The 22,817-nt window shown below is 32.9% G+C and overlaps 1 pseudogene; it reads right to left on the reverse strand.

Moving 5' to 3' along the window:
• Positions 1-1,742: 1,742 nt before the first annotated feature.
• Positions 1,743-22,817, reverse strand: LOC125869617 (uncharacterized; annotated as a pseudogene).

Below are 22,817 nucleotides of genomic sequence, written 5' to 3' on the forward strand. Positions count from 1 at the left end.
TCAAATGAGTTAAAGTTGAATTAAAAATGTATTACAAACATATTAAAGTTGAATTAGAAGCGAATTAAACATGAATGCAAAATATAACAAATTAAAGAACATTATGTAATCAGTAAACTGAATAGCACTTGTATTAATAATGAAATAAACAAGTAATTCAATCGTAACAAATCAACCAATAAACTACAAAATGAATAAACTTATATTAAAAGTGTATTACACAAATATTAAAGTTGAATTAGAAGAGAGATTTAAACATGAATAAAAAATGTAACTAATGAAAGACCAACCAATGATCTATAGAGTGAATTAAACTTATATCAATAATAAATTAAACAAGTAATCTAATAGTAACAAATAATAAACTACAAAATGAATTAAATTTTCATTAAAAGTGTATTACACAATACTAAAGTTGAATTAGAAGAGAAAAATTAAGAATAAATGAAAAACGTAACTAATGAACGACAAGACAATAACCTATAGACTGAATTAAACTTGTATTATTCATGAATAAAGCATGTATTATATGTGTCTTATAAATTATTTTGATTTATCGCTAAGAAAATGAGGGATGGTTGCAATATGTATTAAAAATGTATTGCGCATATCTTATAAATGTATTATTAGTGTGTTACCTAAATTATTCTTGTTGGTATCACTAAGAAAGGAGTGAAATGTGCAATATGTATTATTCATGGATAAATCATGTATTATATCTATATTTTGATTTGTATCACTAAGAAAAAGAGCGATGTTTGCAATATGTATTACAAATGTATTGTGCCTATATTAAAATGTATTACAAGTGTGTTACTTATATTATTTTGGTTGATATCACTAAAAAATGAGTGAAATTTGAAATATGTATTGAACATGTATTGTTCATGATTTTAATACAATTATGAAATATATCTAATATAACTATTCATTTAAGAATAGTTATTTAAATGAAAATTTCTAAAAGAAGAAAAATAATTAAATAAAAAAGAGAGGAGGAAGAGAAAGAATGTGCGAAGAGACGAAGAAGAAGAAAAGTAAAAAGAAGAAGCATAAGAGAAAAAAAGGCAGAGAAAGAAGCGAAGAAAGATAGACAGTACAATTTTTAAAGTAAAAAAAAAGGTCATATTTAGTTAGAAAATTTATATTGCCATAGATGGTAAATATTTTTTTAATATTGGATATTTATGTGATTTACCCTTTTGAATATCTAATTTTTTTGTTTAAAATATTTAATTAATGTAACCTAATTTAACTTTGAAAATTAGTCAAATTAACTTTTGAAAAGCGCAACATGACAATTAAAATTGGATCCCCGAGTGAGTAGCACATAAAGTGTCGCTTGTCAATTTTCTGTTGAATGCCTCTCAAAGTGAGTCTTTCAATTATATAGAGAAAATAAAGATTACACATCCCTAAAGATCCGTCATTCCTATCCCTAAAGATCATTTATTCTATCTCTACAAAACTGTTATTCAATCCCTCTAAATCCGCCTTGCTATCCCTCCAAATCGGCTATTCTATCACAATATTTATTCCTTTGATTCTACAACAAATGTATATGATCATGCTAATTTATATCACTATATAATTACATTAATATATACAATCATTTAGTTGTCCATCATGCTAACATCCCCCCTCAAATTGATGTTGGTGGATCAAGAAGCATCAATTTGCCTACTAGAAACTGATGGCGTTGCCGTGCCATGGATTTTGTAAATGCATCAGCTATTTGAAGATCACTGGACACATGTGGAAGATTTAGTTAAACGTGTAACTATTTCAATTAAACGTGTAACTATTTCAATATCAAATGAGATTAAGTTGAGTCTCCTAGGATGACAACTCCATAGCAACGCATCCAGAAAAGTTGGGCACTCTATAATTTGATTCATCAGTAGCATATTGAGATTTAAAACGTCCACCCATCCAGTAGAACCTATGTGGTCCATTTGCAAATCTGTCATGTTGATCTCATCGCATTTGAATAAACAAAGGCTAACTTCAGATCAAGAGGACAGATTTGATAGAAACTTCCTCAACTTACAAAACCATGTCGTATTTAAACTGGAGAGGACACCATTAAGGAAGATTTTTGAGTTCTTCAATTGGCTTGACTCTCTTGCAATGTTAAGTTCAGGAATTTCACTCCCTGTATAGTCAAGGGATACTAAATTTGGAGCATCAATGTCACATATTTTGTAATATTGTATAATCTTCAAGACCTTCAGGGAATCCGACTTGATCTTTAGAACTTTCATCCCCGAACAATTCTCAACGATGAAAGAGACAATCAAGAGACAACTATTAAGTAGAGTCTGAAGCATGTTTCGTCTAATGTTACATTAGATAGAGAAATCTTTCTCAAAGAATTGCAATTCACAACCCCACTAGATAATGAAACAGGCATAAGAGTACAATTGTGCAGAACCAATTCTCTTAATGATTTTGCTGCCAAGATTGTTAAAATTGTTATCTCCTGTATTCAGATTAGCAAATCAGAAATAATAAAAGATGAAAAGAAAAACACAAAGAACTATCCAAGTCCACAGAACCCACTGTGTGTCCTTAAGAAATTTAATCCCCTCAAGCACCCGAGGTTGCAGATTAATTCCTCCCAAGATAAAACGGATTAACCATTAAAGAAGTAGCGGTACCTCAAACTTTGATAATTTCAATGAGCTCAAAATGACATCAACGAATCACACACACAGACACAATCGATCGATTTTGTTTTGTAAGAAATGTATGCAAAAGAAGGGAAGAATTCGATGATGAAAAATGAGAGAAAGCCTCTCTATTTATAGCCAACAAAGGGTAAATGTCACAACCCTTTGGAAAGAAGACAACCTTTCAGAAAGGTCACAACCCTTTGGAAAAGACATAACCTTTCAAACGGTCAGATCCCTTTAGAAAGGACACAACCTTTCATAAAGGTCACAACCCTTCGACATAGTTACAACTCTTCAGGAGAGTCACAACCCTTCATTTCCTGTTCATACCTTTAAAACCCACCTTTAAAACCCAACAATCCCCCACATGAATAGGAAATGGCTATTATTAAAACATATGCATGAAAAATTGTGTGATTCGTAATTAAGAATTGATTGCCTCTGGATAAGTGGATTTCCCTTTGAACTTTCCATAGTGAACATATATCGGATATACTCGGTCAATCGGTAGATTTAATATCTTTGAACCGTCGAGCTTTGGTGTATACCTAGACAACATAAGTCACACAATCAACCCTTGAACTGTTTTTGGTTCTCATTGTTTTGTTCGTTTCAGCCTTGAACACGTCTTGGTTTATAAATGCGTAGAGAACTGGCTTTACCGGATTCTCCTTGAAGCGGCTTACATTTCACACTTACATAGGTGATTTCTAAATGTGTTATCCCGTAGATACACCATTTGATATACCCTATATCAAACTTAGAAACCATTAAAAAGTCCTGATGCATTTATCCTTGTTACTGAACATTGTCTTATCATGAGAATGGACCATAAAAAATATTTTGACAATGTTGAACCGTCATCAATGACTTTGTTTGATCTCCTTGAACCTATATCTTGGGATCTCCAGTCTTCTAGGTAGAGTTACCACCACAATGACTTGTTCTCGGCCATAGTCCCATTCCCTTTGATAATCTATCAACTCCCTCTGTAGTTAGGCCTTTTATAAGTGGATCTGACACATTAACCTTTGACTTTACATAGTCAATTATGATAATTTCACTAGAGAGTAGTTCTCTAACGATATTATGTCTACGTCATAAATGACGAGACTTTCCGTTATACATCATGCTCCATGCCCTACCTATTGCAAATTAATTCTCACAGTGTATGCATACTGGAGCTAAAAGGTTTGGGTCAAAAATCTGTCAAGAAATTTTGGAGTCATTCAACTTCTTCACTGGCCTTATCTAGAGTGATAAACTCAAATTTCATAGTAGAGCAAGCAATACATTTTTGTTTGGAAGATTTCCAAGAGACTGCTCCTCCACCAGGAGTAAATACAAATCCACTCGTGGATTTTACTTCATTTAACCTGGTGATTCAATTTGCATCACTATATTCTTCCAATACTGTTGAATATTAGTTATAATGCAAAGCAAATAGTTTTTAAGTATGTTTTAAATACTCCAAAACTCTTTTCATTGTCATCCAATAAGTTTAATTGAGATTACTCGTGAACCGACTCAATTTACTAATAGCACATGCTATATTTGATCGCGTTTACTTTATGATATATATCATACTTCTCAATACTCTAGCATAATACAATTGTGAGTCATTTTTGCCTTCATTCTTGTAACATCCGACAATTTAAGTGGCTTAGAAGGAGCTTGAAATTTGGAAATAGTCATTTTTGGAAAAATGACGAATCTGGAAATTTGGCTAAGTGTGGAAATCAGTGAGTTTTGGCCAACTTTGAGTAGTCGTAACTCCTAGGTCAGGATGATTTAGGAGTAGTTCCAGTTATGGTTGCGAAGCCCTTGGAACAATCTTTCCAACACCACTGAGTTTGCTCAATTCCGAGTTCGTATGAGAGAGTTATGCCCTGTAGAAGTTGGGCAGTTGGAAGGGAAATCCATCCGGAAATTTAAGGGCATTTTGGTCCTTTCACAAATTATTTCTTTTGAGCTCATAATGTTGTATTAGGCTGATCTTTGGACCATTTTGCCCCATTTTGAAAGAAAAAGAGTTAGGGTTCTTGAGATTGAAGAAGAGAAGAAGGAGAAGAAGAGAAGAAAGAGGAGATCAACAAGATCATTGTGGATTTTCGTCAGGGGTGATCCCTATCAAGGTATGTGAGTTTTCGTGTGGGTTGATCCTTTCCCTCCCACACACTAAGTTTATTCTATGATTTGAGAAAAGATTGGAATTGTTGTTGAAGTGTTGAAATTGTTAGTTGTTGTTGATGTTGTTGGTGGTGTTGTTGAAGTTATTGTTCGTTGTGAGACATGATTAGGTTGTGTATTTAAGTTGAAACCTATTGTATGATTGAGGGAATTTATGATTCTAAGAGTTGTGACCCTTTTGAAGTTGAATCACCATCAATTCCCAGAAAGTTTTGGCTGTCGATCCCGATCTACGGACGTGACCTACGGACCGTAGATCGATTGACGGTCCGTACTGGTCAACCGTCAATCGGGACAGAAGATGGGTTCTTGGGCATTGATCTACGGGCACAACCTACGGTCCATAACCTGACCTACGGACCGTAAGTCCGGACCGTAGGTCAACACTTAGTCATTTTTTTTAAAAATGAATTCTGGGGAAGTTTCTGACGCGATCTACGGACCTGCAGGACGGACCGTAAGTCCATCTACGGTCCGTCGATGGCGTCCGTAGGTTCCACCTGTGTCACCAGAAACCTGAAGTCTCAGCCAAGTTTTCCCGTTTCTTTTCTCACTTTCTCATGCAAGTTCCAAAGTATTATACCTATGTTTTATAGTAGTTTCCGACACTCCTAAGTACGTCTAAGTGTTCAAGGATCCCTCCTCAACATGTGATCGAATACCTTGAATTCATAATTTCCGATTCAAGGAAAGATAGTCAGAAGTCAAGTAAAAGAGTATAGAGCTTCAAGTCGAGTAAGAGTCTCAGTTTCAAGTTAAGTCATGAGTTTAAAGTTGAGTTCTTTTCTCAAAGTTATTAGGGAACTATGTATTCCCAAAGAAGTTTTAAATAAATGTTTTTACATTTAGACAAGGTTGGAAACTGAGATTTCCAAAGGAGCCTTCGGGCTAGTATTTGAGTAATTATCTCATATCAGCAGGAATAAATATGTTTTAAAAACATAAGAGCCAGTACGTTTTTGGGAGTAGTATCGAGCACCGAATTGGGGGAGCGTTCAATGAACCCACAGCCCCCATAGAACCATGTTAGCCACCATGGGTAGAAAAGGATCATGCTTTCTAGATGAATCCTTTTCAGATCAGACTAGTGGATCCATTAGGCAGTTCAGGTCTTACACCTTTGGCCGGGTATAAGATGCTCTGGCAGCGTGAGGTCGATCGCTGTATCATCACTATAGCTCTTATGTGATGGTTGTCGGTTAGAGAAACTCCCACAGCAGTTATTATATTTTCATATGCAGAGATTATTGTATTTTTTTTTTTTATACATCAGTTCATTGTATTTCTATATACATTTCAGGCTTATTGTATCTTTGTATACATACAGAGTTTATAGCATGTTTTAAACAGTCTTTCCTTATATCGCACTTGTTTTAAAATTGCCTTATATTGAAAGAAGTCAGTCAAGTTGAGTTGAGTTGAGCCAGGTAAGCTATTCAGTTTCTTCCAGATTTTTCCTTCTAGCCTTTGTTGCTTAGTTTTCCAGCTCGCATACTCGTACATTCCATGTACTGATGCCAGTTGGCCTGCATCGTTTGATGATGCAGCTTCAGGTACCCCAGATCAGCATCCTGCACGTCGTTGATCCAGCTGAGCACTCCAGAATTAGTGGTGAGCCTCCTTGCTTTCCGGAGGACTCGATTATTTTGGTGTTCTTTGTTTTTATTGGGATGTTGCGGGGTCTGTCCTAACATCCATCTCAGTATTTTTTAGAGGCTTCATAGACAGACCGTCAGTCAGTTAGTTTTGAGTCTCTCATCTACATATATATGTAAATATTCTATTTTGAGCTTCGAGTTGCCTTTATGGCCATATTTTATAAGTTAAGTTGTTTTGAAATGTTGCATTGCATTGAGTTATTCTGTTGAGGTTTCCGCTGAGTTAAGAAAGCCAGGCCAAGGGTTCGCTTGGGGCCAGAAATGGTCTCCGGGTGCCGGTCCCGCCCAGGGTGTAGGCTCGAGGCGTGACAATTCTTTTGAAGTACAAAACTCATATTTATTGGAGTCTTGACAATATTGAAATCCAAATACTTGAACTTGTCAAGTACCTTCTCAATCACATCAGTAACTTTAATGTCTTTCATATCGAAGTTACTTTCTAGCATATGCTTAGTAGCATTTACATCAGAAATGTCTCTTTTGATGATCAACATGTCATCAACATAAAAACAAACAATGACCTTGTGATTTGGAGTGTCTTTAATGTAAAAACATTTATCACATTCATTAATCTTGAATTCATTTGTCAACATAGTTTGGTCAAACTTCGCATGCCATTATTTGGGAGCTTATTTTTAGTCCACAAAGTGACTTAACAAGTTTACAGACTTTATTTTCTTTACCAGGAACCACAAACCCTCGGATTGTTCCAAGTAAATTTCTTCCTCCAATTTTCCATTTAAAAAAATGTTTTCACATCCATTTTGACGAATTTGAAGGCCATATTTCGCAATTAGCGCAATTAACATCTGAATTGATGCAATCCTAGTTAGTGCTATTATCTGTCAAACAAGGCTTTCTTACTGTCTAAAGCCTATGACAACAAGTCTGTCTTTGTATTTGTCAATAGTTTCATCAACTTTCTTTTCCTTTTGTAGATTCACTTTGAACCCAAAAGTTTATTTCTTGGAGGAAGATCAACCAACTCTCAAGTATGGTTGCTCAAGATTGAATCTATCTTACTATTGACAACCTCTTTCCAAAAAGGATGAGTCCACAAAAGACATATCTTTTTCGACTATATGGACTCATTTTCAAGAAGAAATGTTACAAAATCAAACCCGGAAGAAGTAATTTGTCCATTGACATTTACTATGCCTCTGAATCTCTTTATTAAGTACATTCTCCTTTGGTTATTTCCAAGGTCGTTTAGACCCTTCACTTGACTATCCAACGGTTCAGACTTATGAACCATAAATCGACATGCTTTACCATTTGTAGCTTATCCAATGAACATACAACCAAAGTCTTAGGTCCTATTTTGACCCGTTTGGGAATAGTTCCCTCATTTCCATTTCTCATATGAAATAGACTGTATTGGAAATTGTTTGATCACAATATTTCAAGAGTTATTGCTTGTATAAAATTTAAGGGATGACAAACAATTCTCTATTAGGATACAACAAACTCTGAACAAACACAACTTTCTGTTGCTCCCTTTCTTAACAAACAAAAGTTTTTTTAAAAAATTTGTTACTCCATTGACTAACAACAAAACTTTTTGTTTCTCTCTTTCTGAATAGACAAACTTTTTGTTGTTCTCTTTTGCTATAATGATAGCACCCCCCCCCCCCCTACAAATTTTGTGGTAAACCTGAACTTATAAATAGGACATTCAACATTTCCTTCAAAGTTCAGTTTTTTTCTATCAACAATTTCATTAGATTGAGGTGAGAATGTGCAGTAATTTGATGGATGATTCCATTTTCCAAATATATTTCTGCAAAAGAAGATTCATATTCTCCACATCTACCACTTCTAATCATGACAATCTTTTATCCAACTGATTTTCAACTTCACTTTTATATTGCCTATATGTTTCTATTGCTTCATCCTTACCATTCAGCAAATAAACATAACAATATCTAGTGCAATTGTCAATAAAATTTATGAAACACTTTTTCCCATCACGAGATGTTGTTGACTTCATATCACAAATGTCAGTGTAAATCAATTCTAAGGTATTAAACTTCCTTTCAACAACACATACTTGACATTTTGATTTATTGCACTATAAGTTAGGCAAAACTTCTCAGTTGATCAGTTTTTGGAAGGTTTTGTAATTGACATGTCCCAAGCATTTATGTCACAAACAATTTGATTCAAGCAAGTAAGAACAAACAAAAATACTAAGTTTGGAAAGACCTTCTGTGAGGTAACCTTTTTCCACAAATATTTTGTTCTTTACTTTTTATAACTTTCTCAAATACAGACATTGTTTTAGAGTCAACACCTTGCCATATGTCCTTTTCAGAAGGACTTTTCCATAACATTCAATTTATTATAGAATTACCCATGATCATAGTCTCATCGGTCCAATAAGGACAATATGACCCAAATATTTGTTTTACAACACAAATATAACAGATCACTTTTCACCAATGTTCATGTCTATACAAAAAAAAAATATTTTAATAGACATATCTTTTCATGAAAAATCACAATATTTTAAGTGAAACTTTTTCATCAAAGAATACAATTCTTTTGAACGAGTAATATAGTTTTGTGGTTTTATACTAGTCATATCATATACTAGTCAAGAGAGACTCAATGTCCACAATATCAAATATACTCCAAGAATTTAATGGGTCTAATATAATACAAGAATGTCATTAAATTTCATCTCTTGTACTTTCAAATTTAAATTAGATAGTAAGTCTAATTTTGTCTTTATCACAAGTAAAGAACCCCCCACATTTTAAATATGTTCTCAAAAATATTTTTCAAGTATTTGAAATTATTTCCACATATTTTTTCCATGCTTACACATTGGCAACACGAAACCTTCTTTTTGAGATTTAATCCATATAAACACCCATTGCAGGCACAAAAATCACTAATTTTATGTCACTAGTGTTTTTTTTCTCGTTTTGTCACAACTAGACAAACCACTTAGTATTTAGAATAATAACAATAAAGATTCAATCTTTATACAACTTGTTTTTAGTTTAACGATGAAGTTTTTATATTCGTCTAATCGTTAACAAAATGAACCTTGAATTCTGATGAAGTTTTAATATTCTTCTAATCAGTTTCACATTCAGACAGAGTAGTAAACCAAAAAGGTTTTAATCTCCAGAAACCTCAAATACAACACTATTTCGAGCTAACGATGAAGATTTTATCTTTTTCAATCATTTAGCCTTAATATTCCTGACGAAGATTTTGTACTCTTCAAGTCAGAATATTAATTCAAAACAAAGTATTTAACAAATTGGTGAAGTTTCTACATTCTTCGAACCAATGCACAATCTGATTTGTTCGTGAAGTTCTTATATTCTTCAAACCAAAGGAGTAAAAAAAATAATCTCCAAAAGTCAAACACAATCAAATTTCACATGGAGTAGAAAACTACAAAAAAAAATATTCCTCCTCTAAACAGAATACATATTATAAAGATATATTCTGAGATCATCACATAATGACTATCTATCCTAACATTTATGAAATAAATTTCATAACTTATAAAGGATAGAAAAAAAAATCAAGGGAAATAAAGATAGAACCTGATTTTTACTCTCATTGAATCATATTTTATCTGTCAGCAATAATTCCATGCAAGTCACTTTTCTTGCTAATTTTTTTTTTCCTTTTCTCAGTTTCCATCATATTCCTATTTTCCTTAAGAAGACATTTAATTTCAACAAGAAACTAAACGCATGTTCAAATATTGTTNAAAGATATATTCTGAGATCATCACATAATGACTATCTATCCTAACATTTATGAAATAAATTTCATAACTTATAAAGGATAGAAAAAAAAATCAAGGGAAATAAAGATAGAACCTGATTTTTACTCTCATTGAATCATATTTTATCTGTCAGCAATAATTCCATGCAAGTCACTTTTCTTGCTAATTTTTTTTTTCCTTTTCTCAGTTTCCATCATATTCCTATTTTCCTTAAGAAGACATTTAATTTCAACAAGAAACTAAACGCATGTTCAAATATTGTTAGGAGACAACATTTGTTCATTTACTTCTTCTCATAGTTATATAAAACCATGAATATAGGGAAAAAATTAAAGTGCTCATCTTAGCCTTTATACACAAAATAGCTTTTCTCATTGAAAAGAAAACTGAAGGGGTGCAATGCTTGAATGCACTTGGGAAGAAAATAAAAATAATCTTACCCATCCAAGGAAAACTTACTACAAAAAATATACTCGAACATATTAAAGTAGTACTAATTCATCCCAAATCTCTTTTATCATGTGATAAAATAATTTTCTTTTTCTTCTTTTTCTTTTCAACAAAAAGAATACCGAAAATAAAAGTAATTTCCTTACCACAGAAAATACCATCAATTTAAATTTCTTAAGCTTGTTATCTTCTGTATTCAGATTAGCAAACCAGAAATAATAAAAGATGAAAAGAAAAACACAAAGAACTATCCGAGTCCACAGAACCCACTGTGTGTGCTTAAGAAATTTAATCCCCACAAGCACCCGAGGTTACAGATTAATTTCTCCCAAGATAAAATGGATTAACCATTAAAGAAGTAGCGGTACCTCAAACTTCGATAATTTCAATGAACTTAAAATGACAGCAATGAATCACACACACAGACACGATCGATCGATTTTGTTTTGTAAAAAATGTATGCAAAAGAAGGGAAGAATTCGATGATGAAAAATGAGAGAAAGCCTCTCTATTTATAGCCAACAAAGGGTAAATGTCACAACCCTTTGGAAAGAAGACAACCTTTCAGAAAGGTCACAACACTTTTGGAAAGACATAACCTTTCAAACGATCAGAACCCTTTAGAAAGGACACAACCTTTCATAAACGTCACAACCCTTCGGCATAGTTACAACTCTTCAGGAGAGTCACAACCCTTCATTTCCTATTCACACCTTTAAAACCCAACAAAAATAGGCACCGGGTATGATGTAAAGTGAAGTACAAGTTCTTTTACACCATTCTGAAGTGCAATGAAAAGCCACTTATCAACCAGAGGAGAAAGTTGGGAAGAATTAGCAAAAAACTCTATTAATTCAAACTTTTCTATAGGAATTTTACCCTTCCCATACCTCTCCATGATTGTGTCCACTTTCTTTGTATGACCTTCCCAGCCTTCCCAACAACTTACAATGAATTCCAAGTAGGGAAGAGTCAACCACGCTTGCGACCATGTTTTGGAGAGAATACTTATCTTGGATGCTTGATTATAACCAATCAAACAGAGTATTTTTTGAATGAGACATTTAGGCAATAAGTCAGCCTTGCTTGTATGATGAAGGATCACAACCCTAATGTTAATGGAAATTTCTACAATTATTATAATTTATAAGAATCCTATTTTTTCTTATTTCTCCTCCTGATTAGCGATTTTTTCGTTTGATTGCTTACTTATTTGTATGATTTTGTAGTCTTTCTAATTTTGATCAATTAGCCAAAAAAGAAGACCTCAATTAATTGGCATTAATTAGCCAACTAAGGGGTGAATATAAACTAATGCAAAATTATAAAGATACTTGTACAAATACTAATTTATTAGATGAATACAGTCCAATGTATAATAATACAAATGTGTGGTATGTATTTAAATAATACTCTTTTAGATTAATTTAAGCCAAGTAAGAATCCTAAACAAACCTCATAGCTAAGAAATTTAGAGTTCAAGTTACCTTATAATACTCTTTTAGTTATTTTCATTTAAACATTAATAATCTGCGAAAATACTTAGTAACATTTCTAAAAATAAATTGACTGTGTAATTTTACTGTCCACTATTAATGGATACCAGTTAATCTATATAAATAAATCTATACAATTTATTAGGTGAGTCCGGACAATAAACAACAATTTGTCGAAACAACATAATCGAGATGGTTTTCTGTCGACACCTCATGGTGTTATGCAATTTTTCTAAAGTAAACCAACATTGGCTTAATATCCTCACTATGATACGAAGACTGGTGTAATTTGGAAAAACTAAAACGTCTTCAGAATTACAAACGAACATGTAATGTATATATATACAAATTTAGAAAAAACTAAAATGTTCCATATGTGAATCATCCAATTGTTAATAATAAAAATGACAAAGTATAACAAAGAAAACATATATATATATATATACAAATTCACGTAAATATACAAACACAATTTTCAGAGATGCAAACGAACCTGTAATATATATGCATACAAAACTACAGAAAACTAAAATGTTCCATATACGAATAATCCAATTGTTCATAATAAAAAGGAATCGATATAGAACTAATCAATTCATATAATTACACCTGAACGTATAAACTATTTAACAAATATAATACAATTTCATTGTTCGATCTGCCCACAAATTGAATTATACAAGCTTGTTCGTTCGTATATACAAATTGATACGAAAAAATATACAACTTAATTCGCGAATTGTACAAATCAGGGATTCCATAGCAAACCAAACTATAGCTATGGAGCACAATTATCAAAATTATAGCTATAGAGCATTAATATGATTATTATGTTTGATATTCCTAAAATTTACTCTACAATATATCATAATTTATAGAGTCGTTAATTTGGGCTCGACCGGTTAGGCTGGTCTGGTCATTGGATAGGGTTGTGCTAAGATTTTTGGAGCTCATTTACGAAAAAGGTTTGTTTGCCCAGCCTGAATAAGTTTGTTGAATTGTGGGGCTTGAGAAATATGAATAAAGCCGGTCTGTGGGCTAAATAAAAATTAATTAAAAATAAATATAAAATAGAGTATTAAGAATAACAAGAGTCCAAACTCAAAATCTATTTAAAATTTTAAATATTAAAATTTAAATACAAATTATGTTTATAAAATATGTACTCTATAAAATAAAAATTCCCTAAAATTTCTAGGGAATCACTACGTAGGCCGTAGCCTATGGAATATTGTCATATTTTTTGTGTTTTATTATGATCACTAGAAAATAATTAGGTTAATATTTCTATTTAGCTTTTATACTTTCACTTGAAATCAAACTTAATAAATATTATAAAGATTATTTTATTTGTGGATTTGATTAATTTAGTAACACTAACCATAAAATATTGTCTTGTCGATATTTATGATAAATATTTTAAATTGTAATTTGATTTAAAACAATTAGGTTATTTTATTGGAAAAATTACAGAAATCCCACCTTTTAGTTTACTTATTACCATTATCCCCTATAAGTTTTACAAATTTCCAAAATTCCTCATTTTCGCGCATCAAATTAGTATATCTCGTGCATCAGATTAATGTATCAGCACTTATATTATTGTATCTCGCGTATCAAATTAGTGTATCATGTATAAAATGTACATCAGATTAGTGTATCATGTATAAAATGTAATGTATCTTACTTAACGATTAATGTATCTCGCGCATCAGATTAATGTATCAACGCTTATATTATTATATCCATTTGAGGGATTTCTGTAATTATAAACTTTTAAGGGATAAATTGTAATTTGCCTTTAAAGTATGTGATTTCTATAATTTGTCCTATTTTATTTATGATACATAAATCTCACTACTTTAGATCCCAATTACTAGGATTCTCAATAGTTTGTAATATTACTTTTTATACCATATTTTGGCCTCGAGATACATGTATCATTGATGGCGAGATACATGTATCCAACCATTACACGATTTATTAATTTGAATTAAAGGGGTTGTAACTTATTTCATTAATTAAAAGATTAATTGCTAACTAATTAACAACTCAACAAATTTATATGATCTTGAGTATCATCTCTAACAAATGATCCTAAAATAACGAAATCATAAAGCTAATTAATTTTGCTATTAAACTCTTCATCTTCTTCATCGGCTTGAATCATTAATGGCGAGATACATGTATCCAACAGTTTTTAAAGTTGAGATACACGATTTATTAATTTGAATTAACATTTTCATCTTCTTCAACAACTTGAATCATTAATGACGAGATACATGTATCCAAGCCGAGATACATGATTTATTAATTTGGATTAACCTCTTCATCTTCTTCATCAACTTGAATCATTAATGACGAGATATATGTATCCATCAATTTTTAAAGGCGTGATACACGATTTATTAATTTGAATTAACCTTTAACAAGAATCATCTGATTTTGTGAACAAGCTACCATTAAAATAGTTGAGAAACAAAAAAAACAAATAATGTAAAAACTTGCGCATGGTTTCATCGGCGTCTGACGACTCGTCGGAGTAAGGAGGAAGTATTTAATGTAAATTGAACTGAAACAAGTAATTGGAAGAATTGCAGAGAAGAAGAAATGCCTAAAAAGTAGAGAACAAAGAAGAAGTATAGAAAATTCTTGTTTAGAAGGGTGGTTGCCTCTTTGCCTTCTAAAATGTTATACCAAAGCTATAATCACACTCTAAGCAAGCATATAGTGCACAACATTACATTCATAATGCGGTTATATGAAGCAGCAAAGTTTTAATTTGCCATTCCCGAAGTTCTTTTTCTAATTGAGGGTGGAATCCGGTAAGGGGTGGGGGTGGGGGGAGAGATATTGTTGGTGAAGGAGGCTGAAGGAGGTTGAATTGTTAAAGCACCTTTACGTAAGGAATTTAAATTTTAAGATAATTATTCAATACCATATTTAAGGGATTTGTGTATCTGATTTAATTGTTTAAATATATGGTATAATTATTAAAAAGTGGTATTATGAGTAATATTTTTAAACTATAGGTAAAATATTTATATATAATACTTAAGTATGTCTAAATATGTAGTTTATACTTTTAAAAAAAGTGGGTTGGCCCAGCACAACCCTTAGCCCACGTATTTGTGGGTTTGCCCGTTTTCTGGCCCACAAAATATGGGTCAGCCCGATTTGACCCGTCAAATTTTAAAACATGTATGTGTTAGTTTGGATGAAGTGAGCTAGCCCATATTGATAGCTCTAACAATTTGTGTAGAACTCATTCTACATATTGTTATGTAGGCAGAATGACCTAGGAGACCCTTGTACTTGGTTCTATCTGTAAGTTGGACCCTTATACTTAAGACTTTGTCAACTGAACCTTTAAATGGAAACACAATATTTTAAACCCCTTTCTCATCCTATAAAAGACATAATTTGCATATTCTGAAATTTTTTAACATTATTTTCTTCATTTTCAGTACAAAATTCATGTTAAATTGATGAAATTCTTACCTATTTGACTTGAATTTCACACTATTGGTTCATAAATACAAACCCAACAAATCTACATTACAATTTTGAATTTATTTCATAAATTCACAAAACTCATTTGTGATTCTTGAAGCTTCATCAAGTCTATCAATGAACTTTTTCATTTTTCAATACCCATTATCATAAAAAAAAAATACACACGAAATCTCAGTGAAAATGTAGCAAAACGGAAAGGATTGTGGTGCTGATTTGTAGCAAACGAAATTAATTTTGAAAAAGTATTTGGAGGTGGGGTAGTGTGAAGGGCATTAAGAAAAGAGGGGGAATGATGAGTGGGTCTAAAGAAGAAGGAAACGAGTGGAATGGGAAGAAACAAATTTGGTTTGAGTTGAGTGAGTTGGGGACGGGGGGTGGCGGCACTGGCGGGCTGGCTTGCATGAAGATGACTTCATCTTCTTCCCCTTTTTGGGTGTTTTTCTTCTTTTATTTTTTTTTTCAAAAAATTAATGTTTTTTCATATAAAATATTTTACTTACTTGCTTTAAAATGTGTGGAATCATGCATCATTTCAAGTCAGTAATATTAATGTCGCATGTGTTCGGTCAATGGTTAGAGGTGTTTAAAATATTATGGTTTGGTGAATTTTAAGGATTCAGTCGGCAAAGACGTAAGTATAAGGGTCCAACTTACAAACGAAGTCAAGTACAAGGGTGTTTCGGATCATTCCACGTATTATATATGACCTATTATACTAATATATAACAAAAATAAATGTATATAAAATTTTAAGGTATGGAGATTTTCTTAATCTCATAGGTGAATAAAAACCAGATAATAATGGAAAAATGTATACAAATTTGTTAGGTGAATAGGGATGAATGTAAACTAATACAAAATTATAAATACTCATAAAAATACTAATTTATTAGATGAATACAGTCCAATTAATGTATAACAGAAATCTCATACATTTGGGGACTAATCATATCTTATTCCTGAAGTTTTCTCAATTACAAAAATCTCAGATATTTGATTATCCTCATATACATTCTTTGGTTGTCCAATACATTGCAAATGATACATTACTTAATGGGAGGGATGTATTTGAGAGGGGATATGGATGTATTCGAGAGGCGATAGATGTATCTGAGAGGAGATGGATGTATCTGAGAGGGGATAGAGATGTATCTGAGAGACAATTTTTGTAATTTTTTAAAATAGTAAAGAATTTAAGAGATTATGATAATTTAAGTCATGTATTTATGTAATTTTTCCTTATAAATAAGAGATTAACTAGTATCCACTAACAGTGGACAATAAAATTACAATGTCAGTTTATTTTTAGAAATATTATTAAGTATTTTCACATATTATTAATATTTAAATAAAAATAACAAAAAGAGTATTAAAAAATAACTTGGACTCTAAATTAATCATATGTAGTTTGCTTAGAATTCTTACTTGGCTTAAACTAATCTAAAAGAGTATTATTAGATTAACTAGTCTAGATTCTGAGGGAGAAAAGACAATGAGAAAAAAGTTATTATTTGGAGAGGCGATTTGGATTAGGTTTTCGAGTAAAATCTTTTGGGTAACGATTCTTAATTCTAAATCTTCAATTACCCATTATTATTTATGGATTATGTGTTCAAATCAAGCTTTTGAAATGAGAAATTTGGAAATTTTCTTTAAGAGCCCAAAAATTTACTAAAATGAAGTTTGTGAATCGATTTCAAGTCTTTTTTCAAAATGATTTTCCCTAATGAGTTCCTAAAGTCTTGAGCAATGTTTTCAAGTGTTAATTTCGGATTCAAACCTTATTTTTAGAATTGAATTTTGTGTTGATTGACCCACCTTTCAAGGGAATGGTTGTGGGCATCGTTGTTTCAGGAAAGTAATTGTAAATACTTGCTTATTTATAGATTGTGTAGCTTCTGAAGTGATTCAGAAGGGGAAGACTCAACTATTGAAGTGGGTGTTGATTGATAGTTAAGACAAATGGCTTCCTAAACCTTGTATTCTAGTTTGAATTTGTATGCTTCTTTTGTGTTAGGAGTAATGGGAATGAGGTGAAGGGTTTAAATTGTCCAATTACAATATCTAAATGAGTAAAAAGGGGTTGAAATGAAAAAAGGCTATGTGTTGAACATGATGATGTGAATTGCCTTGTTGTAACCCTTGTTGATGAATTGATGAAGTACTTGATAACATGAATGTGGACTTGAATTGTATGATTTGTTGTCTCTTCCATGTGGTATGATATAGCATGTATGCATTGATTATGGACATCGTGATGAGACATGAGATGAGTGTTATTATGCCGAGGTCTTTGCCAACGAGTGTTATTATGATGAGGTCTTTGCCGGCAAGTGTTATTATACTAAGCTTTTTGCCGGCAAGTGTTATTATGCTAAGGTCTTTGCCGGTGAGTGTTATTATGCCGAAGTCTTTGCCGGCGAGTGTTATGATGCCGATGATTTTGCCGGTTAGTTTTATAAGTCGATGGAAAATGGTTTCGGCTTGTGATGATCATTGTGACTTGATACACTTGATGTTTATGCGTGATTACTTGTGAATTGTAATTGATGTGCTTGTTATGTATAACTGAACTACTTGTCATTGAGATTGACTTATTTGATTTTTTGATTGTTGATTTATGAAGATTGAACTGTGAATATTGGGTCTGTGAGCCGTGTATTGTAGAATTGCTAGGTTGGGATGATTTCTGTGCAGGTTGTAGTTTGAGGAGGTTCGGTTGGAGTGTAAAGGGTATTCAATTTCTATCTAGTTGCTTTGTTTAATAGGTTGCTTATTGGATACCGTGTTGTTGATACTCTTCCTTGCTTCTACACTTGTGTAGGTTCCGAGCCCAACCGTGTGATCTCTCTCTCCTTCTACTGTTCTCGAGGCTCGTCAGGATTTGAGGAGGTAGCAGTTTGTCATTCGGTGGGCCCTTTTTTCCTTTTCTTACACTTTGTTCTACTTAAGAAACAAAGATTGAGACTTGTATTTATTTCTTAATTCCGCACTTATGTATTTAATGGCTTGTACACATGACAACCAGATTTGGGGTAGAAGACTATGTTTTTCGCTTTATCTTGTTCTTGTTTTTACTATTTTCCGTTTTACTTTCGCGTTTGTTGGGTTGAGGCTGACTTGTCTTGGTGGGAAAGGACATGTGCCATCACATCCATTTTTGGGTCGTGATATAAAATTTATAATCACATCATTACTTTTTAAAATTTATTATTCTCACCAACATAAAATTTCTTGTAAGTGTTAAAGTAGGAATTGATTTGGTGAATATAAATAAGAACGGAGGGAGTAATATTTTTTTGTTTTTTCATAATAAAAAANAGACTATGTTTTTCACTTTATCTTATTCTTGTTTTTACTATTTTCCGTGTTACTTTCGCGTTTGTTAGGTTGAGGCTAACTTGTCTTGGTGGGAAAGGACATGTGCCATCACATCCATTTTTGGATCGTGACATAAAATTTATAATCACATCATTACTTTTTAAAATTTATTATTCTCACCAACATAAAATTTCTTATAAGTGTTAAAGTAGGAATTGATTTGGTGAATATAAATAAGAACGGAGGGAGTAATATTTTTTTGTTTTTTCATAATAAAAAAAACTTCTCTTTCGGCAACATATGAAAATGTTTAAAGCAATTTAATATAAAAAAAAGGACAAAATTGGTGATGTATGTTTGATAATCACTACTTCCAATATGTTTGATTTTAGCACGGAATTAATGCGCTGAAAATGTGTAATTGCACACAAATGAAACAAGGCATGAACCATTATGCTATTGACACACAAGTGTACCGTGTTACTTAATTATTTGTGAGAATACCAAAGGATCGATGAAATATTTATGGTCTATGAGCATGAAAATATAGTTGTGAATGATATTGACCAACAAATGACTCAAAGTAACAATTTTGGTTCGTCTTCTAGGTCATATGATTGAGAAAATTTATACATGTCAACAGACCATCGGGATGATGATTTATATGAAATAACCACTTACAGTCCACATAATACATAAAAGTGCCCTTTAACTTGACTTCAACTAACATCTATGCCCTCCAACTTTGGTGTGCACAAATAAACACTTAAACTTGTATATAATTGAACAAACAGACATATATACGTCCTACGTGACATCCTACATGACAATTTGCAGTCCTACATGGTGTCCTACATGTATTATGTCACGTAGGATGTATGTCTACTTGTTCAACTTTATACAAGTTTAAGTGTCTACTTGTGCACATCCAAAGTTGACATATGCTAGCTAAGGCCAAGTTAAATGGCACCTTTATGCTATGCCAGAGTGATGACAAAGTCAGCAGGACACAAGAAGTATACTAAGATTTGATAAGTCAAAAGGAGTTCAAGAAGAGGGCTGGAGCCTACCCTCTACATACAAATAAGTTCAAATACAATTTGACCTAAGCAATATACAAGATGGAGATATAACTCCTGAGTCAGGCTCAAAGATGAAAAGTGTTTTTCCTCGTTCTTATTCTACAATTTGCCCTCCTTTTTCTTCATTCTTCGAAGTGGATGTAATTTGCATAGGCAAGTTGATAGCTGTTGTGAAGAAAGAATTGGACTTTTTAAACTCCGCAAGATTGGCTATGAGATCAGCAGTTATTTTCCCTTCTTTGAAGATATGACTAAATTGAATATGACCCTCTGCTTTCATGGCTTGAATACTCTTGATCTCGTCTTTTAAAATCCACGAGGTAGATATGTTGCCATTGATCATATGAATAGTAGCAGAGAATCAGATTTCTGAAACCATTATCCAAGCACCACTTCAATTCAATCTTTATGGCTTGAATCTCTGTGTAGTTGTTAGAGCATTCCCCAAGGTAAGATGTGAAAGCCATGATCATATGCCCATTTTGGTCTCTCAAAATTCCTCCTTCCCCAACACTTGTTGGATTCCCTTTGCAATAACCATCAACACTAAGTTTATATTTCCCAATATCAGGACATTTCCAACTCACTGGAATGACAGCTAATTGAGATTTGATTCTTTCCACAACACGAAAGATATTGGGAAAAAGTTTAGGGTGGTAAATTGAGCTGCAAGAGTCCTCTGCATCAGCATGATGATTTGATCTATCACTCTGTTAGTAGTAAACCTGATGCCATCATATTTACAAGAGCACCTGAATTTCCAGATTTCCCAAGTAATAAAACTAGGGAGATATTGAAGAATGATTTCATGTACTTGATTTTGAGGCTTGATGAGCCACCAGGTCATGAATTTAGCTCTAATATTTAGGGAGTTTTTTACAAGGAATCTCCGCACTCTCTTGGACATTTCTACCTCATTAAAAAGGTGATCATTGATTTCAATAGAACCATTATTACAACAACAGAATCTAGAAGGTTCATGGACCTTAAACCTGGTGAGATCAACATCAGTGGCCAGCTTATCCTTGAGAAGTCTCAAGACATGAAATGAGATCTTAAAGGTCATCTTGCTATGACAGATCTTGGTGTGAGTAAGAGCAGTGATTCTATGAGTACTCAGAGCATTCCAGGCAGGTTTGGTAGAAAAAGAACTTGATGGATCAGCTGTCGAGATAGGGTGATCTTCATTCTCAGTGGAAATGTTGATGGTTTGGATGTAGGTAGCTAGATTAGGAGGGAGCAAATCATTTATGCACGATGAAACCGGAGACAAGAATCTTTTTATATCTGCTAGCTAAGGCACCTTTGTTGTTCCAATTATCCCACCAAAAGGACACATCCTCTTTTTGCTATTGAAATATGAGATTGTAACTGTAGTCTCTTCATATTGCATAAAATTTCAGATTATTACATTTAACTATAATTGTCAAAGTGTCTTTCACAAGTATCTGTGAAGGTTGATTCAACTGGATGGCATCCTTTATTAGAAGCAATACAGATGCAATTGAAGCTTGTAGTCAAATCCATTCAGTGCTTCAGTCTGAGTTTAGAACACCTTGAAGTATTTGCAGACTCCTTTATTTCATGCACAAACACAAGTTTTCGAGTCATACTTGTACATATATGAGATCTCTAAAGTACAATCAGTATTATGAGTTAGAAATCAACATTGACATCAAATTGTAAGGCATACACATGTAATTGGTATGACTGTCCAATATTGGAAAGGTAAAATTGTATATGATGACATGGGCATGTGTTGTATTGGCTGGTTTATAAGAGCAACTGCCACTGTGCCTTCACTATGTGCTATTTGCTATGGTAAAAGGTAAGCTGGAGGAAAGCATGTCAGAACTTGAAGATAGTAGAACGTTGCTAGTTACTATGAAGATTCAGAGATTTTGCATCTTGGGTGACAGGTGAAAGTTTCAAGTGCAGTGAATCGAAGACTCGTTCTGAGGAATAATCTGCTTTGCCCAATGATGTGTGGGAAGCTATGCAAGAGCTGGAACCTGCTGCAGAAGATTCTGTTGGAGAGACTTTAAAAACTTAGTTATGCTTCTATAGTTACCACCTCCACCCTATTTGCAATTTATGACAACAACAACAACAACATACCCGGTGTGATCCCACAAGTGGGGTCTAGGGTGGGTGGAATGTATACAGACCTTACCCCTACCTTGTGTGAGGTAGAGAGGCTGTCTCGGCTCATGAGTCATGAAAAGCATTTTAAAAACAGGCTTCACAAATACAAGAGTAAAAGCTTTGACATGGTTTTGTCTCTTTATCTATGAGTAAATAAATTTCTTTTTCTTAAAGTGAATGAATTTCAAATCTTTTGATGACTTTGATCCACATCAGTAATTTATCTAATACGAAACTCCCAAGCGTCTGGGTGAAACATAGATACTCTGTAACAGCAACATACTAGTATAGACACAGATTCAACATGCACTTAACATTCTCCTACAGTTATCAATATATTGACTGTCCAACTTGCTAAATCAACATCCTTATGGAGAAAGTTTGGCACTTGACAGTAGATCAAAGAGAACATGTCAAATTTTACATGAAGAGTCAAAGTTCTAGACTCACCTACCAGTAGGAGAGTACTCAATGAAAATGCATATGAATGACGGATGACCTGTAGTAGTAATGGAATTTTCCAAGGTCAT

Source organism: Solanum stenotomum, chromosome 7 (genome assembly GCF_019186545.1).
Source record: "Solanum stenotomum isolate F172 chromosome 7, ASM1918654v1, whole genome shotgun sequence".
Classification (NCBI taxonomy): domain Eukaryota; kingdom Viridiplantae; phylum Streptophyta; class Magnoliopsida; order Solanales; family Solanaceae; genus Solanum; species Solanum stenotomum.